This window comes from Hermetia illucens, chromosome 3 (genome assembly GCF_905115235.1).
Source record: "Hermetia illucens chromosome 3, iHerIll2.2.curated.20191125, whole genome shotgun sequence".
NCBI classification, from domain to species: domain Eukaryota; kingdom Metazoa; phylum Arthropoda; class Insecta; order Diptera; family Stratiomyidae; genus Hermetia; species Hermetia illucens.
Window position 1 is genome coordinate 137,412,114 of NC_051851.1, and position 15,273 is coordinate 137,427,386.

The 15,273-nt window shown below is 42.9% G+C and overlaps 1 protein-coding gene across 5 annotated transcripts in view; it reads left to right on the plus strand.

Annotated features, from left to right (window-relative positions):
• Window positions 1-387: 387 nt before the first annotated feature.
• The window catches only part of LOC119652391, a 28,001-nt gene continuing 13,115 nt past the window's right edge, over window positions 388-15,273 (plus strand). The window contains exon 1 of one of the 5 annotated variants that reach the window (XM_038056495.1): window positions 388-442. The gene's annotated coding sequence lies outside the window, so the exon portion shown is untranslated. The other 4 variants (XM_038056492.1, XM_038056496.1, XM_038056497.1 and 1 more) reach the window with 4 other exon arrangements.

Below are 15,273 nucleotides of genomic sequence, written 5' to 3' on the forward strand. Positions count from 1 at the left end.
ACCAGGGATTGTCTTCTTCAATTTATGTATATTAGTTTTGGATTCTACCATATAGCAAAACCCTTTCTTATTGACATTTACTGGAGAAAGGATTTGCATTCATTATTTCGAAATATGAAAAATTGAAGGTAGAGAGTGTAAGGTTACATTTAGAATAGTTCCCCTCGTCAGGTTTTTTAGTTAAACAGATACCTGAAATAAATGTATTTTCACAGCTACCACCAAAGCTATCCAGTCAGTCAAGTATCGAATTTAATCTTCATACAAATCTTGAAAAAAAAACAAATCAAATTTCGCTACTTTGCTGCAACTCTACCCTAACAAGTTTACACGCTCTTCAAACCACAAAGGCCACCAAAACCTCTCCAAATGCTGCACTTCGCTCTATAGCTAAGCATTCTCAGATGAAGCAAACTTACCTGTACTGTTAACAGCAATCCAGGTGAGTGGTGGTGGCGGTGTTGAAACGTTAAAGACAAACAGAGAGAATGCCAGGGTCAGTTAAGTGAATACTAGCAAGCGTTGCGCTAGTGCCTCAAAGTAACGCCGCGGCAACGGAGACGACCACGAAGAAATTAAAGTGAACCTCTTCGTTCCATATTGGTAGTGTCGTGCAATTACAAAAGAAATCTGATCGGTGACAAAGTTAGCTCCGAAGAGCATAAAAAGGTAGATATTTGCTTGAATAATTTGCGGATTGGAGAACCTACTTTCGGGTACATATTTTGTGCAAGTGTAACCGCGGGAAATGTGAAGTTGATTTAAGTGAGATTTCTAGTTTAAATAAACCTTGAAGTTGGAAGCATAATTAATTCTGGTAACACATAAACATTTCAATGGGTATATGTTAGAGTTCGTTTAACGGAATGAGTGCGCCTCCTCATTATCTCAGTTATAAGAAAATGAAAACCATCAGAAGCTGAGTCATAATACTGGCAACTATGAAAGGCACACATCATCGCCTACTCGCTAATCATTGCCTTACATGACAATATCATGTTAACTCGCAAATTACGACCCCATAAGAAACTACTTTCTAATCAACTATGTGTGATTTTCCCGATTGCACCTGATGCAATTTCTTTTCTCATTCAGCCACTATGCAACTTCTGCAGGCATATCGGCAAGTTACGATACTAATCTCCATATGCGTGAATCGCTCCGTAATTAACAACACTCATCAATTTCTTAATCCGTGATAAGTGCCCTCCTTCGAAACGCCCAATCACAAATAACACGTTGCCTCTGTGATAGACATGTTTCTGATGAGGGTGGACAAAGCTTTTTTGTATAAAAATCTGCCGCATGTGGTAGCACAATCTGAGCAACTAGATGCTAGTATCTAACGTCTGGATACATTTGCAACCTCATCAATTACACCACTACCGTTCGCGCCGTACAACCAGCGAATATTGATCTCAAGTTCAAATCCGAACTCTTGGAATGGTATCCGTACAATAGTTAATCATGACGTAATCCTCTTTTCCGTGCCTCCTCAGACGAGCACACAGAGAAGCCAACTTTAACTCGGATATAACTGGCCATTGCTATTATTTGTGTATAAATGATTATACAGTTAGCTCGATCGACTTTAGGATTAGCTTAAGCGGCACTTATGGCTGCTGGATATCTGACTATGTCTGTACGTTCATACATACATACATATGAGGCTTGGCAATAGCGAAAAAGAAATCAAGGTTTCATTGAACAAACGGAGAAACGTGCAGAGTGCCAATGCCCAAAACCGATTTGAAAGAAGTAACGCGCCTCCGCATTTTTCAATGACCATAAAAAGTATCTCGAATTCACATAGATGGATAGTAACGATGCGAAAGATGGTCAGATCTAAAGGAAAGGTCATGAAGAGGCAATTTTATTCATTTTTCACAGTAACTGTTCGTCATGCAAGTAAGAAAAAAATTGGAATAAAATTTCAGTGTGAGTATTGAATATCATTTTATTAACAACCATCTATTGACTGACGATGCAGAATGAAGTTCCAGATACAATCCTCAGTCAGAAACCTGCAGAGCCAATTAATTATATTCTATTATATTCAGGTAGCACATTTCTCGAAGAAATGGGTCAAGCTATCGATTGCCGACATTCCACTAGATGATGGATGAGCTAGTTTCTTTAATTAAGTGAAAACATCTATTTATCTCGCCGGCGATGTTACAAAAGGCTTGAATTCAAAAAATATGCCCCTACCTGAATAAAAAATACCAAAGACAAATACCGAGAGTCCTTAATAATAATAATAATCGTTGACGCAACAATCCATATTGTATTAGGGTTTTGAAGTATGTTAGAGCACTCAAGACCGTAACGGCACACTGCAGGATTAAAGTGCCTCACAGGAGGCAATGTTGTCAGCATTGCACTGATTTGACTCAGGTACTCATTCACAGCTGAGTCGACTGGTATCCGACGTCAAATCACGAGACAAATCTCACTACCACCAATGAGACCGAGAGTCCTTAATCCCATAAAAACATGGTTCCTATAATACTGAGTTCACCGAGCTTTCATTTGCGAGCAAATCCGAACATATTATAATTCAGTTCCAAGTGAGTCCCTCCTGATTTGTTGCGTTTTAGTAGCTCTACCAGAATTGAGCAACAGCTTCGTCAAATATTATAATTAATACAAGCCTACGTTGTGTTCAAATCGCCTGATTAGTTAATCCCTTACTGCTATTTGCTGCTTGAACAGATCTATCGCATCTCAGGCCGGATATACACATTTTCATTTCAATTCTTTGGGAGGCTTACTTCATGACTTCATATAATATGGAGACCTCCTGTTTCAGTCTGGTTTCAGATTTGCAGTGTCACATCTGCTAACCTCGGATTCTGACTGGAGGCTCTACATTCGCCATCGTTTTTTTCGTGCTATACATTGGTTTCATCATTATTTGATGCCATCTTCGTATTTTCTACCTTCAGATGCATCTTCTTCTGTCCATATTACGCGTGTTAGTGATAGAATTCGATGAGTATTGATTCATCCGCTCCTATGAGCTGTGTCAGCATACTATCGATGGCGGAAGCTTTAATCATTTAAAACACCCCATACTATGATATTTTTTGTATATCCTGTTAGAATCCATGTAATGGGTGCTATTGCTGGCACCTAGCTGAGGATTTTTCTGCGAGAGAGGCACTCACGCCCTTACTGAACTTAATTTGCAGCTTGCAACCTTATAACCTGTTATGTCACTTTGCTTGCGATGTGAGTATTAATCCTCTTCAGTTGTCCCAACATACAATTTTTATACTTTCGTCGTTTCCACCTGGTCATCGAACTAATTGCTTCTCCGCTGCTCTCTCCAATTCACACACTCCACTGAAGTAGGTAGGAAGCCAAAAAAGTACAAGTGAATTTCCGCGACTATTTCATTAGCCGAATATTTTCCCAGTTTCCAAAGTTGACCACCCAAAAACCCAAATACCAAGAAAAATAGAAGAAAATCAATTTTCTATAAGTTTATTATTATTATTCTGTCAAGGGGAAGTCACAATGCTTCCTTAAAGAATTATTGTGCCCCTTTCACTGGATATAGTGCAGTTATATGTCAAGCAAGGCTATAACCGTTAAGAACTTTACTATATTCCCCACTTCCAAATCCTTCAACTTTGCATCTGGTATTAAGTGTACTCCTAGGCGCACCGACCTACTTTGCACAAGTGCCGAACACTGTCCCAGAACGTGTATAAAGGTTTCAACAAACTCCGCACAGAACCTGCAGGCAGTGTCCTTAGTTATCCCAAGCTTCCCTAGTTGATAGTTTAATAGGCAGTGACCAGCGAGAATAATTCGGAGGTCCTTCTTGGTAAACAGTCTTTTGTGCGCTTAGGGTGCTCTATCTTTGGTAGGCTCGCCCGGCGTAGTTTTGTCAGCCGTTCCTCTTCATTTTTCAATGCCATAGCCATGAACCTATTTCCGATTCCACAGAAGGGTTTTGGCCCGTGTAGAGCCGTCCCTGCTCTCTTCTTGGCCAGTTCGTCCGCTGCCTCATCGCCTTTCAACCCAACAGGCCCTGGAATCCAGAGCATCCAAACCTTATTGTGCAAGCCGAGCAATTCCAGTATCACAAGGCATTCCCATACCAGTTTAGAGTTCACCTGGTTGGACTTAAGTGCATTGATCGCCGCTTGACTCTTATTCAGAATAGCAATGTTCTGCCCCCTGTAGTTCCTTTGCAGATTGAATCTGATCTGAGATATTTCTATAGCGTTTATTTCCGCCTGGAATATGCTAGTGTACATACCAATGGCCCCGGCACTCGCTCCCTCTGCTATAAGTGATCCGTCAATGTACCAAGTAATCAGCTCCTGGTTTAAGCCGTATGTCACAGCCATGCTCTTCCAGTTTGCCTTGAACTCCAACGTGTTTCAAACTTGTTATCGAAGTGAAATCTCGTGGTCATGTTATCCCTTGGTATCAATAATTCGAGATAGCGCCTAGAAAGAATATCAATCTTCCTTCGATTTAGGCAGCTCTGCACGTCACTGATACTCCCGGCCATTCTGAAGATTGCCCTACTTGCCTGCATATATACTTGCAGATGGAGAGGAGTTGATCGTAGAAGGGCTTCCAGGGATGCCGTCGGGCATGTACTCATTGCCCCACCGATATACACGCAAGCCAATCTTTGGAATTTGTGTAACTCCCTGGCTTATCTGCTGAGTTTAGTTCTTTCTGCCCAGATTACCGCCCGACAGCATAGACTTTACTATTGCAGTATACATCCAGAGTAGTCTTTTTGGGGGTAAAATCGCATTTTTTCCTGCTATGGACCTGCAAGTCATCACAGCCCTTATAGCTTTCCGACATGCGTCTCCCAGAGTAATTTATGGTCTAGCCTAATTCCTAGATACTGGACCTCTGTTTCTCGTTTCATCTCCATGTCATGCAACCTTATAGCTCTCAGCCGAGCAAGCTTACGTTTCCTAGTGAATGGTACTATTGAGGTTTTGGCTGGATTGATAAGTAGCCACGCCTTCCTGCACCAGGTACTAGTAACTCATAATTCAGTTTGGATTCTATCACATAGGGTGTCCTTATATTTGCCACTACAGATTAAAACAATGTCGTCCACGTAGCCCTGAACCTGTATTCCAGTATTTGTTAGCGCATTCAGGAGTTCGTCCACGACCATACTCCACATAAGCAGTGATAGTACCCCGCCCTGCAGACAACCTTTAGAAGTATTCATGTCAATACAATTTCTACCTGTTGGTATTTCTATTTTTCTACTATCTGACATTTTGGCCATCCAGAAAGCCAGGGTGTTTCCCACTCCTTTGCGGATTAAGGCATCTTGTATCTCTGTGTGCGATGTTTTATCGAATGCTATTTCTTTTGTTTTTATACCTTCCCATAATACATCCTTCAGGTGATATTGAACAATCTCGGTTGACTGTCCAGGCCAGTAAATGTGCTCGCCCTGATGTAGTGGATTACGCATTAGAACGTTAATTCTAATTTAGTCGTCTATGACCCTCTCCACCTTTGTCCACCTTTGACCTTCTGACCTTTTCAGTATGAACGATGTTAGGCAAATTGGTCTGAAAGATCCTTTTTACCCGCTTTCTCAATAAAGGCCAGTTTTGCCCGTCCCATGCCCTTCATATACATCCCCGGGCTATGTTACCTCTTACCACCCTTAGAAATGAGTCTAAGAAGATTTCGAAGATTAGTGCTGGGAAAATACCATCTACCCCGGGTGATTTCAGTGGCCAGATAGTTCACTTTCGACATTCAACACAGGTCCAGAAAAAAATCTAGTAGAAGCGTAGTTTCTGACGCTTTGTCACGTGTGGGAGGGTTCAAGATCACCGACACGGTTGGTTTTCCGGGAATCACGGAGGCGGAGGAGGACGTTGCAGTTCTTCAAGATCTCAGATCCAACTACAAATACAAATTTATGCAGTTTCCCATCTTCAACTCAACACGCAGTATATACTGCAAGACCTCAAACACGGAACAAAGAGTATTTCACATTGTTCATTACCTAGCACACCCATGTATTCAAACAACGAATCAGTTAGTCACCGCAAATTATTTCTGACCGTTCATGAACAATTGTTGGGACAGACAGTATATCGGTAAACTGAGCGTCTTCCCGTGATCAGCCCATGCTTGTATGCAAGGTTTCAATGAATACAGCGCCGTTCATGTATTGCAGCGGCGCCATTACAGTGCAGCCAGAAATGAGATGGTGATGTGGCGCGGCAGGATCTGCAGCATTCGAAATTTATTTCGAATGTTGCAGATGCGGACGGATAGATGGCGCGGAACTCTCCACTCACTCATTTTGGAACGCGCGAAGGGAGTGGAGAATTAGCGGTGGAAAAATGCCGTTGGTTGGAAACAGAAGAGACCGGCTTATTTCCATGCGGTCCTTACTGTCCCAACCAACGGCATTTTTCCACCGCTAATTCTCCACTCCCTTGGCGCGTTCCAAAATGAGTGAGTGGAAAGTTCCGCGCCATCTATCCGTCCGCATCTGCAACATTCGAAATAAATTTCGAATGCTGCAGATCCTGCCGCGCCACATCACTCCGCCCCCAGACGAAACCTAGGGGGTTTCGGCGACGGACCCCGGAACTTCATTCCCCTGCATTACCAAGCGTTTCCACACCATACACCTCGACATAATAGGGCCTTTGCGAGACTCGCACGGTTACAAGTATTGCCTCACAATCATCGACAGGTTCACGCGGTGGCCTGAGGCAATACCTCTGAAAGACATTACGGTGCAATCTTGTGCCGAAGCCCTCTGCCGAGAGTGGATACCTCGCTTTGGCGTCCCTGCAGTGGTCATCACTGACCAGGGAATGCAATTTGAATCCACCCTTTTCTCGGAGTTAGGCAAACTCCTGGGTTTTAAACGCCAGCGGACTACGGCATACCACCCGCAATCCAATGGGATGCTGGAACGTTGGCACCGGACGCTGAAAGCCGCCATTATGGCACGCGACGACCCGTTCTGGACTCAAGTCTTGCCCCTCGTCCTACTCGGCTTTCGTACAACCCGCCGAGAGGAATTTGCTGCCAGCCCCGCGGAGCTTGTATACGGGGAGAACCCAAGACTCCCAAGCGATCCGGTCTTCGACAAGAGATCGGGTCTCACGGAGTCGGGGTTGGTGCGTCTGCTGTGGGACAATCTCCGACGCATCAAAACGCCACCACCCACTCGACACTCGTCCATACCTGCTTGTTCGCCCAAGGAACTGGACACATGCACGCACGTGCTGATCAGGACGGATCCCGTCCGGAAGCCGCTGCAGCCTCCATATGAGGGCCCGTACCGCGTTCTCGAGAGGGGAGAACATTTCTTCCAGCTCGAGATCGGTGGACACAAAAAAGCGGTCTCTTTGTCCAGGCTGAAACCCGTGTGCGCCCCGGAGCAGCGTCGTGTCCGCTTTGTGGATTAACGGGGAACGAAGTTCCGGGATCCGTCGCCGAAACCCCCTAGGTTTTGTCTGGGGGCGGAGTGATGTGGCGCAGCAGGATCTGCATGCATTCGAAATTTATTTCGAATGTTGCAGATGCGGACGGATAGATGGCGCGGAACTCTCCACTCACTCATTTTGGAACGCGCCAAGGGAGTGGAGAATTAGCGGTGGAAAAATGCCGTTGGTTGGGACAGTAAGGACCGCATGGAAATAAGCCGGTCTCTTCTGTTTCCAACCGCGGCGGCGTACACACGAATTGCAAAGATCCAGTTGGAATGCCCAAATTCAGAAAGTGATCAAGTACTATACGCGCATCTTGTGATAAAGTTAAATAAAGTAAATTTGTTGTGTTTTAAATATACGAATTTCAATTTATTGCTAAATTGGTTTAAATATTGCCAAAGTCCTACGTCTCTAAAGCCAAGGCACACATTCTGCACTGATCGTTCTCCAGCAGCTCTTTTATTATGAGCTTTTTATAAGTTCGGGAGGTGACCACTGAATGGCACACATAAATCCCTCTGCCTCAGCAAAGAGCTCCCCAGCACACGACCATCTGTTCGACAAATGCAGATCGGCAAAGGGCTGCCAGAGACAATTCACGTGTTTAACGTGCATTGCCTTCGACTACCATTTATCGATCTGTCAGCAACAATATTCGGAATTCATATGCCAGTAAAGGGATAGCGAATACATTCAATGCACTTATTTTATTCCTCCCCGAGTGATGCGATTTTAGTACCAGCTTCACACGTCGCAGGAATTCCAAAAGCAAATCGTCCTTCAGATCACCAATTCGAGCATTGGTTCCTTACAGAATTCATAGCTATTTGTAGAAGCAAGTTTATAAACATTATCATCATCAACGACGAAACAACCGGTATCCGGTCTCGACCTGTCTTAATAAGGAACTCCAGACATCCCGGTTCTCCGCCGAGGTCCACCAATTCGATATCCCTAAAAGCTGTCTGGGTGTGCAGGGTCTGCCTCGTCTTCTTTTTCTATCATAGATATTGCCCTTATAGACTTTCCGGGTGGGATCATTCTCATCCATATGGATTAAGTGACCCGCCCATCGTAACCTATTGAACCGGATTTTATCCACAACCGGACGGTCATGGTATCGCTCATAGATTTCGTTGTTATGTAGGCTACCAATGTAGGGGACCAAGTTTATAGACGCTTGAGAATCTCAACGGAAATTTCAGCAAGACGGTGAAGAAGAATGTTTCGGCGAATACTAGAACTGTTGCCTGCAGTGCGGCGTGGTGTTGTTGATGCCGCTACCCCTGCCCCTATCGACTTTTGGTCACCAGTTTCCGCGTTGACCTCAAGTCAAACATCCTCCCTGATGACCGGCTGGGATTGTGTCGCGAGTAATAAAGCAACACTGGTCTGCAACCGCTGGATAGTTTCATGCGCGTATTGCGAAAAACGCTCGACAAATCTCTGATGTAACAAAGGGCGGTAAGATGTTGATGATTAAGAGGATCACTCCCTGAGTACACTTCATCGGCTGCTTACGGAAACTTGCTGAAGTGGTCGCCACAGATTGCAGTGAAACAGCGGCAGTAGACGGGGCCATGCTCCTGGTCATCGTGGCGCCTTGATGTCAAACCGATCCACGATTAGCGGTTTCGACGCGGTGCTGTCCATTACAGCAGCTCGACTCAGTCACCAAATCAGACAACTCCCGCCGGAACGTATTGTGTCAAATGTGGTGATCAGTCAGTTTGCTGCTCCCAAAATATGCCTGCGGTTCATATCGACACAATAACAAAAACAAATGTTTCCAAAAGAATTTCTTGGTTCATCGCGCATTACCTTCGACTTCCTCCCATCGATCTTCTCCTGATCCGACTTTACTCTAGTCAGAGGATTGAAGGGTCGATTTTTCAAGGCGATCAGATCAGCCCACAGTCTGCCTTACAAACAGTCGTATGCATTACTATTATTGTGAAAAGTCGCTACTAAATTCAAACGTCAATCCTCATTCGAAAGTCACAGTTTCTCTTTACGTAAATATTAAATAAGGCCAACAGTTTACTTCGATTTTAATATGCCAGTTATTTAACTCAAAACCAAATACAGTTTTGAATATTGCCAAAAAACTCCTCCGACGAAACGAAAAATATTAAAATCTATAAAAGAAACATAAATATCAAATTAGTCAGTTGGACCTCGTGAAGTGTAACCCTGAAGGTGTACATACGCATATGTATGTTTCAGCTGGTCAATTCCTCTTCTTTGAAAAATCTACAAAATATTAAGGTTCAAGTTTGGTTTTCTAACAAGGAGAGATTATACAATTTTGGGTCAATGCTATATTTTTAAATATAAAATATACTTTCACATCGAGTATCCACGATATTGACAATCACTTCAAGAATGCAAATTCATTGCTTAGCACCGTGTTGTAAAAAACGTTCTAAAGGGCCCCTGTTGCTTGTACAACACAATGGAAAATAATATCATTGAAGTTTACACAATGCCTGCGAAATTAGGATATATTTTGCTAAATATATTTTCTTATAGATCATATAAAAAATATATATATAAAAAGTAAAGATATTAGAGTTCTTTAACAATCAATACTGTAAAATAAAAGATTCAAACGAGTAACTCGAAGTAATATACATTATATATTGCTCCGAGTTGCTCGCTCAAATCTTTCATGTTCGATCAATAAAAAACTAATTTCCGACAAAGTAAATAAAAGACAACTTTGATAAAAAACAGGAAAAAGTAACAATTTTGTTATTTACTCACGTTTCCACTTTTCTTCTGTGCATTTACTCTCATTTATATACACCAGAGGACACCTAAGAAATCGCAACAACATGCAAACATACAGACGACACACGCAAGAAGCCTGGTCGGCATTACCGCGAGGCGCAGTTCATTGTCTTTGATAGTCAGCCAGCACTCAGAACCATAGAGGACGATACAGCGGACGACACTACAGTATATTTTGGGTCACTACCCCTCACAGTGATAGTGCCTGTTTCATTGGGCGTGGTTGTTGAAGATTCTGTTTTGTTCAAATTTAGTCTGAGCCCAAACTGCATGATGCGATCATTCCACTTTTGGACAAGTTGATGGAGATCAGCTTTATTGTCAGATGCTAGGAAAACATCACCTGTAGTATGTAGAGCGCTGGAGGCTGGATGTTTTATATGACAATGTCCGTGACAAGAACAAAGAAGAGTGGCGTGTGATGAGATTGATGAACACTGGCAAAGAAACGAAGCGCTATTGATGCAACGCTTCGAACTTTACTCTTCAGATCGTGATTTAATCTATCGAATGAGTTCCTCTGGCACTAGGTGTTGCCACAGAAGATACCAAATGAGTGTGTGGGGCACGTTTTCCTTAGATTTAGGAATGCAACAGAGAAAGGGTGATTCTTTTCGCGATGTTCAGGAGTAAGCGCCCAAAGTGTACTGCTTAAGTAGGTCCGCAGTTCTTGACAAACCCGACCTGGTTCACGGTAGTTTAAATTATATGACGAATACAGTTGTCGAAAATCCATTCAAAAGTCTTCATGGTGTGGGTCGTCCATTCGTGCCCGTCAAATGATGTTCTATCCTCCTGAATGGTGTCTTAACTTGATTCCACGTTTCTTTGACGTTGATACTGATCGGCAATCGTGTAAGTGAGATGACTTCTTCTATTTTCTCCTGTTCCTGACGTTGTTCAAGCAGTGGCTTGATTCACAGGACAGCAATCAACGGCCGATGTTAATGAGTTCCTATGGTCTCATAAGGAAAGTCTTAGCAGTCAGTGGAGATGAAGTATATTCATGCAATCTTGAATTTAAAATTCATCTTGGTTATAGAGCACACGGGAAGCGATAAGGAAACAGCGGGCCATCTACTTGAGGTGTACATCTCTAAGCCGGTATCCAAATATGTTGAATTGATTGCAACTTGTTACGGCTTCTTGAGGGTAGAAGATCCTTGAGCCAGCATTTGCGGACAATATGGTCGCAATTTTGCGAATACAGTAAATGACCGCATGAGAGCAATTTTGCAAATGATTCACAGTTGACGTCATAATAACGAGCACACGACAAACGCCAAAAAGACTCAACTAGTCAACCACTTATATCGGCTTATGTAGGACAGCTATAATTTATCTGAGTCGAAATTTAACTAATTCAAACAGTCAAATATTTATAATGTAACATCTTGATTCCAATGCACTCTTTCCATCTGCATTAATTGGCGAACCACTGAACCACTGCTTTGTCTAAAATGTAGAAATGCACCTAGCACGACACCAACATCAAGTTAGATAGTTCAATGTGATTTTTGTGCCAGAAACTGGAAAGTGGCCACCACTGTTACCCAAAAACTACAAGCCTCTATTAATGCTTATCACCGCCGTATTAGCATGATCCTCTAGCCTGATACATTTTCAAGCGAGAACTTCGTCAGCGTACAGGCCGATGAGTAGGTCGCCCTAGAAATGTATCTTGCAGAACAGTTGAAAAGTAGTGCACGCTTCGCGGAAATTGTCCGCTACGTGGACGTATTCTAATCATTACAAAATCTTTTATAGAAAGGAATCATCGCAAATTGTACGTAGGTCTCAACGGCACTTTATAGGTAGGTTCTTGACTCAACGGTCTCACTGGTGTTATTTGTATCATGACTGGATATCGAATATCAGTCTACTTAGCTGTAAATGAGCACCTAAATCCAATCAAGGTGGTAACCATGAGCGAGCGCAATGCTGCCCACATCATGCATGGTTTGAACTCGACTGTGTTAGAATCCCAGGACATCAAGAGAAGCCGTGGAGGATTTAGGTACAATACCTGTAGCTGACAATATTATGAGAACTACAACCACCCGCTCGAGACACCAAATTTCTTTGATTTCACGAGCCAGTGGCTCATAATTCACCTTCTTCTCCACGTATTTTCGTTCAATGTTGTTATTAGAAGCGATAGCAACATTGATAATATACGCGGAGCGACCCGTTTTGTCAACTAACAGAACGTCAGATTTGTTTTGTCGAATGTGGCGATCAGTTAGAACTTGCCGGTCCCAATACTTGCTGTAAGCAAAACTATCAATTACCGCCTGCGTCTCATATCGGCGAACCGGGCATGTTCCCGTGATCAGCACATGCTTGTATGCAAAATTTATATGAGTCACCTTACAAGCAGGATTATGCCAACTTGTGTATTGCACCGGTCCCATTACAGTGCAGCCAGAAATGAGATGGTCCAATATCTCTAACGTCGAACCACACATTATACTCTGGTGGTTTTCCACCCGGTCTCTCATGATGAGCTTTTTATAAGCTCGGTTGGTGACATGGCACACATGAATCTTTCCGTCTCAGAAAATAGCTTCCCTAGACAAAGCCATCTGTTCGACAAATGCAAATCGACAAATGGTTGCCGATGACAATTCACGTGTCTACCATGCATTGCTTTTGACTTCCATTCATTCCATTGACTTCATCCCACTCAGAGAATTGAAAGATCGATCCTTCAAGTTAAGTGGAGTCAGCCCACAGTCTGCCTTACAGACAGCCGCATCCAAGGGACTCGCCTGCACCTTGCTGTAAAAATAAGCGCATCGTGAATCGACTTGGCGATAATGTTGTGCGCCACGTTTACCACGCCCCTGCCTCTGATGTCACGAGGCAGATTCATCGGCTACTATTCGCAACAAACTTCTAAGGTGTTCGTCAGTACCAGCATACAGCTTGATGTCATCTAGTACATCAAGTGTGTCAGTTCGCACTTAGCACGTAGCACATATTTTATTGTAAAACCATGCCCTCTAGCATCATTCAGTAACCAGGGAACTCAACGAATTCCATTGGAAGATGCCTTTCCGGATAGACTCTGAGGTATTGGCACCCTCAGATGAATGTACTGGTATGGTGGTGTGTCACCCTTCCATGAATGTGGCCAAAAACTTTATTAGTTTGGGATCAATCGATTAGCCAGGTATGCGGGACGCTATCGAAAGCCTTGGCATAATCGATATAGCAACTAAAGAGGTTTCTTTGGCCTCTTGTTGCTTGTCCTACAATTACCGAGTCGATAATGAATTACTCTTTGCAACCCCTTTGAACCGAATCGACAGCTCTTTTGCTCCTCTGACAGAATGTTGTTGGTCTCGAGGTGCGCATTGACCCTTCCACTAATAATGAATGTTATGAATTTGTAGAGGTTTGATAAGTAAGTAACCGGTCTTGTATCTGCAGGGCCTTGTACCGTATCCTTTTTAGGGATAAGGTAGGTGACCTCCGCAGTGAGGAACGGTGCAAATCCATCCGACCGACTCATGACCTGATATATGCTGTGTGCCAACCGTCCATGTATACTGGTGAACTTTTTGTACCAGAAGTTCTGCACCCGATCCAGACCTGGGCGCCCCAGTTCTTCCAGCTGTTTATGGCTCGTTGAACTTCCTTTTTAGTAACATCGGCCAGGCATAGTGGCATGGCAGCATGCTGGGCGGGAAACCCGCAAACGCCACTCCAATATTCTCTCGCTTCTGTCACCGGAAACTGTACTGTTCGGTCGCACTGATAGGATTCGTTAAGTAATCTGGGGCAAAGGCAAAATGGTAAGAAACCGTAAAGCCGTCTTCGCCCCCTCAACCCCCCCCCCCCCCCCCCAAAAAAAGAGTGAGTAAGTTGCTCCCCATTTGGTCCGGTCCGACATCAGGTGGATGCGGACTTAGGACCCCGCAATCCTTAAAAAACTATGTTCAGGTCTGGCCAAGCTTTGAATGCGTTTCGGTCACGCTGCTCCCAGGGCAAAGGTGAAGCAGCATCTGACGATTTGCCTCTGCCCTGGTAAGAAATCGTAAAGCCGTCTTCGCCTAATATATTTTAAGTTGCTGCCATTTGACAAAGCAAACAATTTTCTAAAAATAAAAAATTATATAATTGCGAGGCTTACAAAATATCTTTAAGTACGGTTTTGTGTCGTTTTCCGCCAAACTTGCAATCTACCACCAAATTTCAACACGAAAGATTCAAGCGAGAAACTCGAAGTATTACAAAATACCCATATACATTATTTCGAGTTGCTCGCTTGAATCTTTGGTTATAGATCAATTTCGCTTTGGAAAGTTTCAAGAGAAAAAAGGATTAGAAAAAAAATATATCTTGTACGCTGGAATGTAGCCATCTGGACAAATATGCAATGTAATATAACAATCTAAGATTCTTGCACTTTTCTGGAAATATTCTTTTTTTTCAAGAGTGCAGACCGGGTTGCAATTCATTCTATGAATTTTTAAATAACGGAAGGAATACATGGTATCTAAAACTTTAAAAACAATTCAATCTATACCTTCCACTGACGTTTTTTTTCTTATCGACATTCAAAAAACTCCGCTAAATTTATTTTTAAAATTTTCGATATGCATTTCACCTAAATGCAAAGTTTAATAGAATTACTATTCATAATACCCTCAAGCCATTTATTGTGTTCCCATTTTTAATTTGAATGCTAATCTTCTATAAATAGGTAATAATAAGTGACATATCCCGGTTCGGAATGATTGTGAAGACCATCTAGCGACATTTAGTCCAATAGTTCCCGGGAACCAGGGCACCTAAATAGCTTCTAGTCGGAATAAACAGAAGTCCGATAAAAAAAACTCTACTCGCCACCATCCATTACTATTACCTTTTTAGATAATATCAGTGGCATACATGTTTGTGAACTATAAGCAATCATGTCTTGGAAAAGTTGAAATTCCACTTCATTATAGTCTCCCAGCCGCGGTCTCAATCAAAATTGGCATGTAGTTCGCCTTGCATTATA